The sequence below is a fragment of the Ascaphus truei genome, chromosome 4 (assembly GCF_040206685.1).
Source record: "Ascaphus truei isolate aAscTru1 chromosome 4, aAscTru1.hap1, whole genome shotgun sequence".
Taxonomy (NCBI): Eukaryota; Metazoa; Chordata; class Amphibia; order Anura; family Ascaphidae; genus Ascaphus; species Ascaphus truei.
In genome coordinates, this window is record NC_134486.1 from 28,294,812 (window position 1) to 28,307,833 (window position 13,022).

Sequence of the window (13,022 nt, forward strand, 5' to 3'; positions counted from 1 at the left end):
ATCTTCTTTCAATCCCTTTAGTGGTGAGCAATAAGCATAAATCTTGTATCATGTAGTGGCTCTTAGGATATACAGAGCATCAGTGGTATACCACTAAATTATCACCTATAGCTCATATAGGAGTAGTCGCCCGGGTAGGCTAATAAAAGTGCCATTTATGGCCTACTTGGGGGACACGACAACCAAAAGGTAAAAGTATACCCCCGTTCACCACCACACTTAATTGACACTACTTACAGCATACAAGGTGTCTGCTAGGGAAGGATACATTTGAAATCCATCAATAACTCACTGTTAGAATGAAGGCTCAACGGAGCCGAATTGCAGATAGTGGCTCATCCAGGCGTGCATCCGGCTGTTGTAGTTCATAGCAAGAAAAGGTGACCTCGGGAGAGGAATCAGTGGAGCACTGCAAGCAGGGTAGGGCGCAGGTAGAATGCACATAGAAACGGCACACCAAGAATAAAAAATCTCATTTAATAAGTGACTGGAGACATAACAAAAAGGAACAGAGTAGTGCACTCTGACGCGTTTCGGGCCTTGGCCCTTTGTCAAAGCGTGGGAATTAAATGTCTGCTGCCGGGCAGGACTGGGGCATTAAAGGGAACTCTGACACTGCCATGAAGGAGGCACCGAGGGGCGGCAAACTCCCCCGGGGGACCACGACACCTCCCACAATCCAACTCCAAATGACGCTGCGGGGTCATGCCACGTGACCCACGTGAACCACGTGACCCACGTGAACCACGTGACCCACGTGAACCACGTGACCCACGTGACCCACGTGACCCACGTGACCCACGTGACCCACGTGAACCACGTGAACCCGCCCCCCCAAGAAAATAAACAACCACTAAGAATGGAGTAATGGCTCTATGATTGGAATAGTCAATTCACGAGTGCAAAAGAAAGCAACCAATCAAAAGTGCGGCAGCGAAAGCGCCGTTAACAGGCTTTCCAGCTGCTGTCAATGGGAGTGAAAAAGGCATTGACAACATCGCCCCCTGCTGTTGAGACAAGCCAAAAGCAAAAGCCTACAGCACCTGGTATTCCCAGGCGGTCTCCCATCCAAGTACTAACCAGGCCCGACCCTGCTTAGCTTCCGAGATCAGACGAGATCGGGCGCATTCAGGGTGGTGTGGCCGTAGGCGAGTACTCTGCTCTCTGCAACGCCTCTTAAGCTCACTGCCTGCCTCACAGCTCATGCTGCTGCTTTAGACGTACCCCTTCTTCCCACCCATTGCATCTCCTATTCAGCTTTTCCTTTTGCACGGGCTCTCTTTTTCACTTGCACACACAAACATTTCATGGCAATTTGCTTTCTATTATTTGCATTCCTATTTCAGATACCTTCTCTCATGTCAGGAAATTTTGCTTCACTCGCAGCAGGAAACCTTAACCCTTTGGCTGACAAAGACAACTGAAACACACACGCCTTGGGACTCCCATTGCTTTGCAATGCCTTGCAGACCCCTGTGACAGCCAAAGGCAAGTAACAACTTACTCGGTGCCTTATCTGCCTGACTGCTCTGACTGGAGTGGGAATGAAATGTCTGCTGCCGGGCAGGACTAGGGCATTAAAGGGAACTCTGACACTGCCATGAAGGAGGAACGCAGGAGGGGCGGCAGCAAACTCCCCCGGGGGACCACGACACCTCCCGCCCCTTCTTCCCACCAATTGCATCTCCTATTCAGTAGTACATGGGGAGACATACAGTCCAAGGCATCGCTGCAACAGAATACAGTCCACAGGTAAATCATTCAAATCTTCTTTCAATCCCTTTAGTGGTGAGCAATAAGCATAAATCTTGTATCATGTAGTGGCTCTTAGGATATACAGAGCATCAGTGGTATACCACTAAATTATCACCTATAGCTCATATAGGAGTAGTCGCCCGGGTAGGCTAATAAAAGTGCCATTTATGGCCTACTTGGGGGACACGACAACCAAAAGGTAAAAGTATACCCCCGTTCACCACCACACTTAATTGACACTACTTACAGCATACAAGGTGTCTGCTAGGGAAGGATACATTTGAAATCCATCAATAACTCACTGTTAGAATGAAGGCTCAACGGAGCCGAATTGCAGATAGTGGCTCATCCAGGCGTGCATCCGGCTGTTGTAGTTCATAGCAAGAAAAGGTGACCTCGGGAGAGGAATCAGTGGAGCACTGCAAGCAGGGTAGGGCGCAGGTAGAATGCACATAGAAACGGCACACCAAGAATAAAAAATCTCATTTAATAAGTGACTGGAGACATAACAAAAAGGAACAGAGTAGTGCACTCTGACGCGTTTCGGGCCTTGGCCCTTTGTCAAAGCGTGGGAATTAAATGTCTGCTGCCGGGCAGGACTGGGGCATTAAAGGGAACTCTGACACTGCCATGAAGGAGGAACCGAGGGGCGGCAAACTCCCCCGGGGGACCACGATCCAACTCCAAATGACGCTGCAGGGTCATGCCACGTGACCCACGTGACCCACGTGACCCACGTGACCCACGTGACCCCCGTGACCCCCGTGACCCACGTGACCCCCGTGACCCCCGTGACCCACGTGACCCACGTGACCCACGTGACCCACGTGAACCCGCCCCCCCAAAAAAATAAACAACCACTAAGAATGGAGTAATGGCTCTATGATTGGAATAGTCAATTCACGAGTGCAAAAGAAAGCAACCAATCAAAAGTGCGGCAGCGAAAGCGCCGTTAACAGGCTTTCCAGCTGCTGTCAATGGGAGTGAAAAAGGCATTGACAACATCGCCCCCTGCTGTTGAGACAAGCCAAAAGCAAAAGCCTACAGCACCTGGTATTCCCAGGCGGTCTCCCATCCAAGTACTAACCAGGCCCGACCCTGCTTAGCTTCCGAGATCAGACGAGATCGGGCGCATTCAGGGTGGTGTGGCCGTAGGCGAGTACTCTGCTCTCTGCAACGCCTCTTAAGCTCACTGCCTGCCTCACAGCTCATGCTGCTGCTTTAGACGTACCCCTTCTTCCCACCCATTGCATCTCCTATTCAGCTTTTCCTTTTGCACGGGCTCTCTTTTTCACTTGCACACACAAACATTTCATGGCAATTTGCTTTCTATTATTTGCATTCCTATTTCAGATACCTTCTCTCATGTCAGGAAATTTTGCTTCACTCGCAGCAGGAAACCTTAACCCTTTGGCTGACAAAGACAACTGAAACACACACGCCTTGGGACTCCCATTGCTTTGCAATGCCTTGCAGACCCCTGTGACAGCCAAAGGCAAGTAACAACTTACTCGGTGCCTTATCTGCCTGACTGCTCTGACTGGAGTGGGAATGAAATGTCTGCTGCCGGGCAGGACTAGGGCATTAAAGGGAACTCTGACACTGCCATGAAGGAGGAACGCAGGAGGGGCGGCAGCAAACTCCCCCGGGGGACCACGACACCTCCCGCCCCTTCTTCCCACCAATTGCATCTCCTATTCAGTAGTACATGGGGAGACATACAGTCCAAGGCATCGCTGCAACAGAATACAGTCCACAGGTAAATCATTCAAATCTTCTTTCAATCCCTTTAGTGGTGAGCAATAAGCATAAATCTTGTATCATGTAGTGGCTCTTAGGATATACAGAGCATCAGTGGTATACCACAAAATTATCACCTATAGCTCATATAGGAGTAGTCGCCCGGGTAGGCTAATAAAAGTGCCATTTATGGCCTACTTGGGGGACACGACAACCAAAAGGTAAAAGTATACCCCCGTTCACCACCACACTTAATTGACACTACTTACAGCATACAAGGTGTCTGCTAGGGAAGGATACATTTGAAATCCATCAATAACTCACTGTTAGAATGAAGGCTCAACGGAGCCGAATTGCAGATAGTGGCTCATCCAGGCGTGCATCCGGCTGTTGTAGTTCATAGCAAGAAAAGGTGACCTCGGGAGAGGAATCAGTGGAGCACTGCAAGCAGGGTAGGGCGCAGGTAGAATGCACATAGAAACGGCACACCAAGAATAAAAAATCTCATTTAATAAGTGACTGGAGACATAACAAAAAGGAACAGAGTAGTGCACTCTGACGCGTTTCGGGCCTTGGCCCTTTGTCAAAGCGTGGGAATTAAATGTCTGCTGCCGGGCAGGACTGGGGCATTAAAGGGAACTCTGACACTGCCATGAAGGAGGCACCGAGGGGCGGCAAACTCCCCCGGGGGACCACGACACCTCCCACAATCCAACTCCAAATGACGCTGCGGGGTCATGCCACGTGACCCACGTGAACCACGTGACCCACGTGAACCACGTGACCCACGTGAACCACGTGACCCACGTGACCCCCGTGACCCACGTGACCCACGTGACCCACGTGAACCACGTGAACCCGCCCCCCCAAGAAAATAAACAACCACTAAGAATGGAGTAATGGCTCTATGATTGGAATAGTCAATTCACGAGTGCAAAAGAAAGCAACCAATCAAAAGTGCGGCAGCGAAAGCGCCGTTAACAGGCTTTCCAGCTGCTGTCAATGGGAGTGAAAAAGGCATTGACAACATCGCCCCCTGCTGTTGAGACAAGCCAAAAGCAAAAGCCTACAGCACCTGGTATTCCCAGGCGGTCTCCCATCCAAGTACTAACCAGGCCCGACCCTGCTTAGCTTCCGAGATCAGACGAGATCGGGCGCATTCAGGGTGGTGTGGCCGTAGGCGAGTACTCTGCTCTCTGCAACGCCTCTTAAGCTCACTGCCTGCCTCACAGCTCATGCTGCTGCTTTAGACGTACCCCTTCTTCCCACCCATTGCATCTCCTATTCAGCTTTTCCTTTTGCACGGGCTCTCTTTTTCACTTGCACACACAAACATTTCATGGCAATTTGCTTTCTATTATTTGCATTCCTATTTCAGATACCTTCTCTCATGTCAGGAAATTTTGCTTCACTCGCAGCAGGAAACCTTAACCCTTTGGCTGACAAAGACAACTGAAACACACACGCCTTGGGACTCCCATTGCTTTGCAATGCCTTGCAGACCCCTGTGACAGCCAAAGGCAAGTAACAACTTACTCGGTGCCTTATCTGCCTGACTGCTCTGACTGGAGTGGGAATGAAATGTCTGCTGCCGGGCAGGACTAGGGCATTAAAGGGAACTCTGACACTGCCATGAAGGAGGAACGCAGGAGGGGCGGCAGCAAACTCCCCCGGGGGACCACGACACCTCCCGCCCCTTCTTCCCACCAATTGCATCTCCTATTCAGTAGTACATGGGGAGACATACAGTCCAAGGCATCGCTGCAACAGAATACAGTCCACAGGTAAATCATTCAAATCTTCTTTCAATCCCTTTAGTGGTGAGCAATAAGCATAAATCTTGTATCATGTAGTGGCTCTTAGGATATACAGAGCATCAGTGGTATACCACTAAATTATCACCTATAGCTCATATAGGAGTAGTCGCCCGGGTAGGCTAATAAAAGTGCCATTTATGGCCTACTTGGGGGACACGACAACCAAAAGGTAAAAGTATACCCCCGTTCACCACCACACTTAATTGACACTACTTACAGCATACAAGGTGTCTGCTAGGGAAGGATACATTTGAAATCCATCAATAACTCACTGTTAGAATGAAGGCTCAACGGAGCCGAATTGCAGATAGTGGCTCATCCAGGCGTGCATCCGGCTGTTGTAGTTCATAGCAAGAAAAGGTGACCTCGGGAGAGGAATCAGTGGAGCACTGCAAGCAGGGTAGGGCGCAGGTAGAATGCACATAGAAACGGCACACCAAGAATAAAAAATCTCATTTAATAAGTGACTGGAGACATAACAAAAAGGAACAGAGTAGTGCACTCTGACGCGTTTCGGGCCTTGGCCCTTTGTCAAAGCGTGGGAATTAAATGTCTGCTGCCGGGCAGGACTGGGGCATTAAAGGGAACTCTGACACTGCCATGAAGGAGGAACCGAGGGGCGGCAAACTCCCCCGGGGGACCACGATCCAACTCCAAATGACGCTGCAGGGTCATGCCACGTGACCCACGTGACCCACGTGACCCACGTGACCCACGTGACCCCCGTGACCCCCGTGACCCACGTGACCCACGTGACCCACGTGACCCACGTGAACCCGCCCCCCCAAAAAAATAAACAACCACTAAGAATGGAGTAATGGCTCTATGATTGGAATAGTCAATTCACGAGTGCAAAAGAAAGCAACCAATCAAAAGTGCGGCAGCGAAAGCGCCGTTAACAGGCTTTCCAGCTGCTGTCAATGGGAGTGAAAAAGGCATTGACAACATCGCCCCCTGCTGTTGAGACAAGCCAAAAGCAAAAGCCTACAGCACCTGGTATTCCCAGGCGGTCTCCCATCCAAGTACTAACCAGGCCCGACCCTGCTTAGCTTCCGAGATCAGACGAGATCGGGCGCATTCAGGGTGGTGTGGCCGTAGGCGAGTACTCTGCTCTCTGCAACGCCTCTTAAGCTCACTGCCTGCCTCACAGCTCATGCTGCTGCTTTAGACGTACCCCTTCTTCCCACCCATTGCATCTCCTATTCAGCTTTTCCTTTTGCACGGGCTCTCTTTTTCACTTGCACACACAAACATTTCATGGCAATTTGCTTTCTATTATTTGCATTCCTATTTCAGATACCTTCTCTCATGTCAGGAAATTTTGCTTCACTCGCAGCAGGAAACCTTAACCCTTTGGCTGACAAAGACAACTGAAACACACACGCCTTGGGACTCCCATTGCTTTGCAATGCCTTGCAGACCCCTGTGACAGCCAAAGGCAAGTAACAACTTACTCGGTGCCTTATCTGCCTGACTGCTCTGACTGGAGTGGGAATGAAATGTCTGCTGCCGGGCAGGACTAGGGCATTAAAGGGAACTCTGACACTGCCATGAAGGAGGAACGCAGGAGGGGCGGCAGCAAACTCCCCCGGGGGACCACGACACCTCCCGCCCCTTCTTCCCACCAATTGCATCTCCTATTCAGTAGTACATGGGGAGACATACAGTCCAAGGCATCGCTGCAACAGAATACAGTCCACAGGTAAATCATTCAAATCTTCTTTCAATCCCTTTAGTGGTGAGCAATAAGCATAAATCTTGTATCATGTAGTGGCTCTTAGGATATACAGAGCATCAGTGGTATACCACTAAATTATCACCTATAGCTCATATAGGAGTAGTCGCCCGGGTAGGCTAATAAAAGTGCCATTTATGGCCTACTTGGGGGACACGACAACCAAAAGGTAAAAGTATACCCCCGTTCACCACCACACTTAATTGACACTACTTACAGCATACAAGGTGTCTGCTAGGGAAGGATACATTTGAAATCCATCAATAACTCACTGTTAGAATGAAGGCTCAACGGAGCCGAATTGCAGATAGTGGCTCATCCAGGCGTGCATCCGGCTGTTGTAGTTCATAGCAAGAAAAGGTGACCTCGGGAGAGGAATCAGTGGAGCACTGCAAGCAGGGTAGGGCGCAGGTAGAATGCACATAGAAACGGCACACCAAGAATAAAAAATCTCATTTAATAAGTGACTGGAGACATAACAAAAAGGAACAGAGTAGTGCACTCTGACGCGTTTCGGGCCTTGGCCCTTTGTCAAAGCGTGGGAATTAAATGTCTGCTGCCGGGCAGGACTGGGGCATTAAAGGGAACTCTGACACTGCCATGAAGGAGGAACCGAGGGGCGGCAAACTCCCCCGGGGGACCACGATCCAACTCCAAATGACGCTGCAGGGTCATGCCACGTGACCCACGTGACCCACGTGACCCACGTGACCCACGTGACCCCCGTGACCCCCGTGACCCACGTGACCCACGTGACCCACGTGACCCACGTGAACCCGCCCCCCCAAAAAAATAAACAACCACTAAGAATGGAGTAATGGCTCTATGATTGGAATAGTCAATTCACGAGTGCAAAAGAAAGCAACCAATCAAAAGTGCGGCAGCGAAAGCGCCGTTAACAGGCTTTCCAGCTGCTGTCAATGGGAGTGAAAAAGGCATTGACAACATCGCCCCCTGCTGTTGAGACAAGCCAAAAGCAAAAGCCTACAGCACCTGGTATTCCCAGGCGGTCTCCCATCCAAGTACTAACCAGGCCCGACCCTGCTTAGCTTCCGAGATCAGACGAGATCGGGCGCATTCAGGGTGGTGTGGCCGTAGGCGAGTACTCTGCTCTCTGCAACGCCTCTTAAGCTCACTGCCTGCCTCACAGCTCATGCTGCTGCTTTAGACGTACCCCTTCTTCCCACCCATTGCATCTCCTATTCAGCTTTTCCTTTTGCACGGGCTCTCTTTTTCACTTGCACACACAAACATTTCATGGCAATTTGCTTTCTATTATTTGCATTCCTATTTCAGATACCTTCTCTCATGTCAGGAAATTTTGCTTCACTCGCAGCAGGAAACCTTAACCCTTTGGCTGACAAAGACAACTGAAACACACACGCCTTGGGACTCCCATTGCTTTGCAATGCCTTGCAGACCCCTGTGACAGCCAAAGGCAAGTAACAACTTACTCGGTGCCTTATCTGCCTGACTGCTCTGACTGGAGTGGGAATGAAATGTCTGCTGCCGGGCAGGACTAGGGCATTAAAGGGAACTCTGACACTGCCATGAAGGAGGAACGCAGGAGGGGCGGCAGCAAACTCCCCCGGGGGACCACGACACCTCCCGCCCCTTCTTCCCACCAATTGCATCTCCTATTCAGTAGTACATGGGGAGACATACAGTCCAAGGCATCGCTGCAACAGAATACAGTCCACAGGTAAATCATTCAAATCTTCTTTCAATCCCTTTAGTGGTGAGCAATAAGCATAAATCTTGTATCATGTAGTGGCTCTTAGGATATACAGAGCATCAGTGGTATACCACTAAATTATCACCTATAGCTCATATAGGAGTAGTCGCCCGGGTAGGCTAATAAAAGTGCCATTTATGGCCTACTTGGGGGACACGACAACCAAAAGGTAAAAGTATACCCCCGTTCACCACCACACTTAATTGACACTACTTACAGCATACAAGGTGTCTGCTAGGGAAGGATACATTTGAAATCCATCAATAACTCACTGTTAGAATGAAGGCTCAACGGAGCCGAATTGCAGATAGTGGCTCATCCAGGCGTGCATCCGGCTGTTGTAGTTCATAGCAAGAAAAGGTGACCTCGGGAGAGGAATCAGTGGAGCACTGCAAGCAGGGTAGGGCGCAGGTAGAATGCACATAGAAACGGCACACCAAGAATAAAAAATCTCATTTAATAAGTGACTGGAGACATAACAAAAAGGAACAGAGTAGTGCACTCTGACGCGTTTCGGGCCTTGGCCCTTTGTCAAAGCGTGGGAATTAAATGTCTGCTGCCGGGCAGGACTGGGGCATTAAAGGGAACTCTGACACTGCCATGAAGGAGGCACCGAGGGGCGGCAAACTCCCCCGGGGGACCACGATCCAACTCCAAATGACGCTGCAGGGTCATGCCACGTGACCCACGTGACCCACGTGACCCACGTGAACCCGCCCCCCCAAAAAAATAAACAACCACTAAGAATGGAGTAATGGCTCTATGATTGGAATAGTCAATTCACGAGTGCAAAAGAAAGCAACCAATCAAAAGTGCGGCAGCGAAAGCGCCGTTAACAGGCTTTCCAGCTGCTGTCAATGGGAGTGAAAAAGGCATTGACAACATCGCCCCCTGCTGTTGAGACAAGCCAAAAGCAAAAGCCTACAGCACCTGGTATTCCCAGGCGGTCTCCCATCCAAGTACTAACCAGGCCCGACCCTGCTTAGCTTCCGAGATCAGACGAGATCGGGCGCATTCAGGGTGGTGTGGCCGTAGGCGAGTACTCTGCTCTCTGCAACGCCTCTTAAGCTCACTGCCTGCCTCACAGCTCATGCTGCTGCTTTAGACGTACCCCTTCTTCCCACCCATTACATCTCCTATTCAGCTTTTCCTTTTGCACGGGCTCTCTTTTTCACTTGCACACACAAACATTTCATGGCAATTTGCTTTCTATTATTTGCATTCCTATTTCAGATACCTTCTCTCATGTCAGGAAATTTTGCTTCACTCGCAGCAGGAAACCTTAACCCTTTGGCTGACAAAGACAACTGAAACACACACGCCTTGGGACTCCCATTGCTTTGCAATGCCTTGCAGACCCCTGTGACAGCCAAAGGCAAGTAACAACTTACTCGGTGCCTTATCTGCCTGACTGCTCTGACTGGAGTGGGAATGAAATGTCTGCTGCCGGGCAGGACTAGGGCATTAAAGGGAACTCTGACACTGCCATGAAGGAGGAACGCAGGAGGGGCGGCAGCAAACTCCCCCGGGGGACCACGACACCTCCCGCCCCTTCTTCCCACCAATTGCATCTCCTATTCAGTAGTACATGGGGAGACATACAGTCCAAGGCATCGCTGCAACAGAATACAGTCCACAGGTAAATCATTCAAATCTTCTTTCAATCCCTTTAGTGGTGAGCAATAAGCATAAATCTTGTATCATGTAGTGGCTCTTAGGATATACAGAGCATCAGTGGTATACCACTAAATTATCACCTATAGCTCATATAGGAGTAGTCGCCCGGGTAGGCTAATAAAAGTGCCATTTATGGCCTACTTGGGGGACACGACAACCAAAAGGTAAAAGTATACCCCCGTTCACCACCACACTTAATTGACACTACTTACAGCATACAAGGTGTCTGCTAGGGAAGGATACATTTGAAATCCATCAATAACTCACTGTTAGAATGAAGGCTCAACGGAGCCGAATTGCAGATAGTGGCTCATCCAGGCGTGCATCCGGCTGTTGTAGTTCATAGCAAGAAAAGGTGACCTCGGGAGAGGAATCAGCGGAGCACTGCAAGCAGGGTAGGGCGCAGGTAGAATGCACATAGAAACGGCACACCAAGAATAAAAAATCTCATTTAATAAGTGACTGGAGACATAACAAAAAGGAACAGAGTAGTGCACTCTGACGCGTTTCGGGCCTTGGCCCTTTGTCAAAGCGTGGGAATTAAATGTCTGCTGCCGGGCAGGACTGGGGCATTAAAGGGAACTCTGACACTGCCATGAAGGAGGCACCGAGGGGCGGCAAACTCCCCCGGGGGACCACGATCCAACTCCAAATGACGCTGCAGGGTCATGCCACGTGACCCACGTGACCCACGTGACCCACGTGAACCCGCCCCCCCAAAAAAATAAACAACCACTAAGAATGGAGTAATGGCTCTATGATTGGAATAGTCAATTCACGAGTGCAAAAGAAAGCAACCAATCAAAAGTGCGGCAGCGAAAGCGCCGTTAACAGGCTTTCCAGCTGCTGTCAATGGGAGTGAAAAAGGCATTGACAACATCGCCCCCTGCTGTTGAGACAAGCCAAAAGCAAAAGCCTACAGCACCTGGTATTCCCAGGCGGTCTCCCATCCAAGTACTAACCAGGCCCGACCCTGCTTAGCTTCCGAGATCAGACGAGATCGGGCGCATTCAGGGTGGTGTGGCCGTAGGCGAGTACTCTGCTCTCTGCAACGCCTCTTAAGCTCACTGCCTGCCTCACAGCTCATGCTGCTGCTTTAGACGTACCCCTTCTTCCCACCCATTGCATCTCCTATTCAGCTTTTCCTTTTGCACGGGCTCTCTTTTTCACTTGCACACACAAACATTTCATGGCAATTTGCTTTCTATTATTTGCATTCCTATTTCAGATACCTTCTCTCATGTCAGGAAATTTTGCTTCACTCGCAGCAGGAAACCTTAACCCTTTGGCTGACAAAGACAACTGAAACACACACGCCTTGGGACTCCCATTGCTTTGCAATGCCTTGCAGACCCCTGTGACAGCCAAAGGCAAGTAACAACTTACTCGGTGCCTTATCTGCCTGACTGCTCTGACTGGAGTGGGAATGAAATGTCTGCTGCCGGGCAGGACTAGGGCATTAAAGGGAACTCTGACACTGCCATGAAGGAGGAACGCAGGAGGGGCGGCAGCAAACTCCCCCGGGGGACCACGACACCTCCCGCCCCTTCTTCCCACCAATTGCATCTCCTATTCAGTAGTACATGGGGAGACATACAGTCCAAGGCATCGCTGCAACAGAATACAGTCCACAGGTAAATCATTCAAATCTTCTTTCAATCCCTTTAGTGGTGAGCAATAAGCATAAATCTTGTATCATGTAGTGGCTCTTAGGATATACAGAGCATCAGTGGTATACCACTAAATTATCACCTATAGCTCATATAGGAGTAGTCGCCCGGGTAGGCTAATAAAAGTGCCATTTATGGCCTACTTGGGGGACACGACAACCAAAAGGTAAAAGTATACCCCCGTTCACCACCACACTTAATTGACACTACTTACAGCATACAAGGTGTCTGCTAGGGAAGGATACATTTGAAATCCATCAATAACTCACTGTTAGAATGAAGGCTCAACGGAGCCGAATTGCAGATAGTGGCTCATCCAGGCGTGCATCCGGCTGTTGTAGTTCATAGCAAGAAAAGGTGACCTCGGGAGAGGAATCAGTGGAGCACTGCAAGCAGGGTAGGGCGCAGGTAGAATGCACATAGAAACGGCACACCAAGAATAAAAAATCTCATTTAATAAGTGACTGGAGACATAACAAAAAGGAACAGAGTAGTGCACTCTGACGCGTTTCGGGCCTTGGCCCTTTGTCAAAGCGTGGGAATTAAATGTCTGCTGCCGGGCAGGACTGGGGCATTAAAGGGAACTCTGACACTGCCATGAAGGAGGAACCGAGGGGCGGCAAACTCCCCCGGGGGACCACGATCCAACTCCAAATGACGCTGCAGGGTCATGCCACGTGACCCACGTGACCCACGTGAACCCGCCCCCCCAAAAAAATAAACAACCACTAAGAATGGAGTAATGGCTCTATGATTGGAATAGTCAATTAACGAGTGCAAAAGAAAGCAACCAATCAAAAGTGCGGCAGCGAAAGCGCCGTTAACAGGCTTTCCAGCTGCTGTCAATGGGAGTGAAAAAGGCATTGACAACATCGCCCCCTGCTGTTGAGACA

At 50.0% G+C, this 13,022-nt stretch overlaps 7 non-coding genes across 7 annotated transcripts; all 7 read right to left on the minus strand.

Annotated features, from left to right (window-relative positions):
• Positions 1-1,031: 1,031 nt before the first annotated feature.
• Positions 1,032-1,150, minus strand: LOC142494121 (5S ribosomal RNA). Its single transcript, XR_012801355.1, has one exon. It is a non-coding gene; the product is annotated as a 5S ribosomal RNA (ribosomal RNA).
• Positions 1,151-2,793: 1,643 nt separating this feature from the next.
• On the minus strand, positions 2,794-2,912 carry LOC142494123 (5S ribosomal RNA). The gene has a single exon (XR_012801357.1). It is a non-coding gene; the product is annotated as a 5S ribosomal RNA (ribosomal RNA).
• A 1,646-nt stretch (positions 2,913-4,558) lies between these two features.
• LOC142494124 (5S ribosomal RNA) lies at positions 4,559-4,677 on the minus strand. Its single transcript, XR_012801358.1, has one exon. It is a non-coding gene; the product is annotated as a 5S ribosomal RNA (ribosomal RNA).
• A 1,616-nt stretch (positions 4,678-6,293) lies between these two features.
• Positions 6,294-6,412, minus strand: LOC142494125 (5S ribosomal RNA). The gene has a single exon (XR_012801359.1). It is a non-coding gene; the product is annotated as a 5S ribosomal RNA (ribosomal RNA).
• Positions 6,413-8,028: 1,616 nt separating this feature from the next.
• LOC142494127 (5S ribosomal RNA) lies at positions 8,029-8,147 on the minus strand. The gene has a single exon (XR_012801360.1). It is a non-coding gene; the product is annotated as a 5S ribosomal RNA (ribosomal RNA).
• Positions 8,148-9,700: 1,553 nt separating this feature from the next.
• On the minus strand, positions 9,701-9,819 carry LOC142494128 (5S ribosomal RNA). The gene has a single exon (XR_012801361.1). It is a non-coding gene; the product is annotated as a 5S ribosomal RNA (ribosomal RNA).
• Positions 9,820-11,372: 1,553 nt separating this feature from the next.
• Positions 11,373-11,491, minus strand: LOC142494129 (5S ribosomal RNA). Its single transcript, XR_012801362.1, has one exon. It is a non-coding gene; the product is annotated as a 5S ribosomal RNA (ribosomal RNA).
• Positions 11,492-13,022: the final 1,531 nt, after the last annotated feature.